The sequence below is a fragment of the Pongo abelii genome, chromosome 16 (assembly GCF_028885655.2).
Source record: "Pongo abelii isolate AG06213 chromosome 16, NHGRI_mPonAbe1-v2.0_pri, whole genome shotgun sequence".
NCBI lineage: Eukaryota > Metazoa > Chordata > Mammalia > Primates > Hominidae > Pongo > Pongo abelii.
This window is the reverse complement of record NC_072001.2, coordinates 45,025,197-45,028,969: the sequence shown is the minus strand read 5'-3', so window position 1 is coordinate 45,028,969 and position 3,773 is coordinate 45,025,197.

Sequence of the window (3,773 nt, the reverse complement as noted above, 5' to 3'; positions counted from 1 at the left end):
TAAAATTACCCTCAAATAAAGGAAAACATGCAATCAAGACATGATGGGAAACACCCTTTTCAGGAGAGAACTTCTGTTTTGATCAGGTGTCAAGGAAAACCAAGTCTTCCACTTACAATGTTGTGTGCTGGATTAGAGGAATTTTTCAGATTGGTTTCTGGCTCTGGATATTTCAGATGTCATTTCTCTTCCTCTATCCAATTCTTCTGGCACCAAAGGACACACCCACATCACAGTGAACTTCACTATATGTGAAGCTGACTTCACTATATGTGAAGCTGACTGCAAATCCCATAAATACATCTCACTAAACTGAAATAAAACATATCTCTAACTTAACCTCTCCTTAACCAGATCCTAAAAATATCTGTAGCCACACCAATGCTAACAGAGGGGTAGGAATGGGAAGACAGCAGTCTTTACCAATTGTGGATAAAATCATTTACTACTGTGAATTTTACTAAAATATATGATCACACGAACCTACTGCTAGGGCTCCCCTGGAGCCTTGGAAGGATGTGTGTGTGCAAGGAGAAGACTCAGCTTAAGTATCGTTAGCTACACAATAAACCCGCCTCTGCCTGGCACATAGGAAGTATTAGTTATATAGGTGTTTATTATTACTGGCTCCATTTTCCTGACAAATTTTCTTCTCTTGGTGGCAAGATGGATACATTTAGCAGCCCCAGCTTCATATCCTCCCAAGTTCTGCCCAGCAGGAAAGACAAAGTGTCTTTCTCAGAACTTCGTGCACCAGCATTTATTGTGATTGCACCGGCTGGAGTCCTGAGTCCAATGAACCAAATGCCTTGGTCAGAAAGATTCCAGGAACTGACTGGCCAGCCTTGGACCACATGCTGTGTTCTTGCAGCTGGAGGTGGAGTCAACAGCACCCAAACCAAGCGGGAAGAGAGTAGGGGAGGGCTGGTTTCCAGAGAAAATCTGGGGAAATTAAAGGAGCCTTGAGTGCCGAATAAAAAAACAGATGTTCATTTTCTGTGAGTGTAGAGCAAACGTTGAGAAGAGACAGTGGTGGGAAGGACGCCCAGCAAGGCAGAGGGATGAGAGAATGGAAAACATGGCGCCCAAGACCTCCTCCAGTATGGCTGCTGAGGTCAGGTCTGCTCTGATGGGCTCTCTAGGCGTGGCCCTCCTTTGAGGACCCCCCCGTGGCCTGGGTGAGCAGCATGTGGTCTCAGCACAGCCCCACTGTGCCTGCCAACCCTGTTCCAGGCTGACTGCCTCCAGGTCACCTCTACCTGTCTTCTGTCTTCTTGTCCTGACCTTTGTCTTTCTTGGTCTGATCCCTATTCACAGCTCCCTATTCATAGCCCTTGGAGGGTTGGAGTGGGGAGATCTTTAGGACTTCAGTCCGAGGCCAGCCACTGTGCTTCCCTGCTCCGGGTACTTCCCCCTTCCCACCTTGGGTCTCCACCATGTGTCAAAACCTTAAGTCTTGGCACATAATTCATGGAAACTGTGATGGGAGCATCCTAAATATTTCCTCTCATCCATGTAGAACCCTGCGGCTCTCTTCAAGTGGGGGTAGCCACGTGTGACCGATTGAGCAATGGTTTTCCATCTTTTTCAAACTCTTTTTGAGAATCTGATTAAAGCTATAGACCTGAGCTCTCTGGTAAGGTAGGCTCTAGCCACATGCAACTGCTGGACTCTGGAAATGTGGCTGGGCTGAACTAAGATGTGCTGCAAGCATAAAACACACAGTGGATTTTGAAGTCTTAGTATGAAAAAAAGTAAAATATCTCCTTAATAATTTTATATGTTGATTACATGTTGAATTGATAATACCTTAGATTATTGGGCTAAATATATATTAATTTCACCTGTATCATTTTACCTCTTTTTGTGTGGCCACTAGAAAGTTTAATACAACATCTGTAGAGCTCCCAGAACATTCCTACTGGACGGTGCTGTTCTAGACCCCTTCTCTGGAAACATTCACATATGCATACATAGTCACATAATTTTGTATACAATTTCAGGGATGGTTAAAAGTATCCTAATTACCATTCATGGACCCTAGACCCAAATTAAGAATCTCTGAATTAGGAATTTCATGGTTTTCACCAGGCCCAGCATCTACCACACCATCATTGCACAGATGGGGAAACTGAGCACCATGCCCTCCTCCGGGCACAGCAAGCTGTCCTCTGGGGGTGAGGGGGTGTCTGGCCCTCCCATACTGGAGTGGGGCGCTGGGGCTGGGGTCACCTCAAGGAACGTGTTGCTGCGGCTCTGCCTCCCTAGGTTCCCCCAGCGGATCCCGGCGGGCGAATGGGGATGACAGGGGCAGGGAGGTTAATCAGGACTCTTAAGGTCCTGGGATTCCTCTGGAACGGGCCTAAACAATGGAGGCCACCAAGGACCAGGGAAGTTCTGGTGGGTGGGCTTCAGGACAGACAGTACAATCCCAGCCTTTCCAGTCACCAGCTGGGTGACTCTGTATCACTTTGTCTGTGACCCACTTAAAATGAGTTGTTCTTTGTAGTTTTCTACATATTACATTTACTTCTTTCCGCCCCCTCCGCCCCTTTTTTTTAAAGAGACAGCGTATCACTCTGTCACCCAGGCTGAAGTGCAAAAGTGCAATTATAGCTCACTGCAGCCTTGAACTCCTGGTCTCAAACAATTCTCCCACCTCGGCCTCCCGAGTAGCTGGGACCATAGACACGTGCCACCATGCCCCACTAATTTAGAAAATTTTTTTTGTAGAGATGGGGTCTCAACATGTTGCCCAGGCTGGTCTCTATTTCCTGGCCTCAAGCAATTCTCCCGCCTCGACCTCCCAAATTGCCAGGATTACAGGCGTGAGCTGCCATGCTCAACCACTACATTCATTTCTTTAATTAGATTTTATATCATGCAAATGACAGATATTTCCACCCAATTAATGTTTACTTGTTCATAGACCATTAGATTCCTGTTTTGGCCAACTCTAAAATAATACATTTTAGATCCACTTGTAGTAATTTAACATTAACTCAGTTTCATTTGCTTTGAAAAACAACATCATCGCTGTTCAACTGTATACAGAATTGATGGTAAGATGACTGAATTCATGTCATTTTAGGAGAGCGTTCAGTGCTAACGTGTACACTGAATGCTTTAAACAGTGAGGTGGCTTCACAAAGTTTTCTTCTACAATTTTCATAACCTAAGAGTCTCCTGATTGGTCTCTTTTACCTTTATTACAAAGTCTAACTGAAATCCCCTAAATTCTTAGGGTCCGCTGCATGGAGGTGAGGGGCTTGTGATGGGGGATGTCCTGACACCTCTGCTGCTCCCTGAAGCCTGCTCAGGTCAGGTGAGGAGGATGCACTAGCCTGGGCCTGTCACCACGACTGCTCTTGTTTTCATCCACTGGACTCCCTGCTGCACAGAGCTGCCCAGGAGGGCTCGCCCCTTGCCTAGAGGCTCCTCATCTCCTCATCTAGAGGCTGGCCTGGCTCCGGTGGAGCTGGGGGTTTCCTCAGCTCTACCCTCACCCCATCCTCTGCCCTCAGCCTCAGGGGAACCAGCTTCCTGCCACCACTCCTGGGACTCGTCTGCCTCCCCCCGGCTGCATCTTCTGTCCTGGAACTCCAGGTCTGGAAGAGGTGCTCCGCCTGCAGGTCCTGGAGCCCTGCCAGAGGTTTCTGGAGATGCTGGTTGACCCAGCCTCTTGGCGAAGAGGGGCAGGTGCAGGGCTGAAGGAGCGACCTAGGGGTGGAGCCGCAACCTGTTTATAGGATCGTGGCTCATCGAAGGCTGGC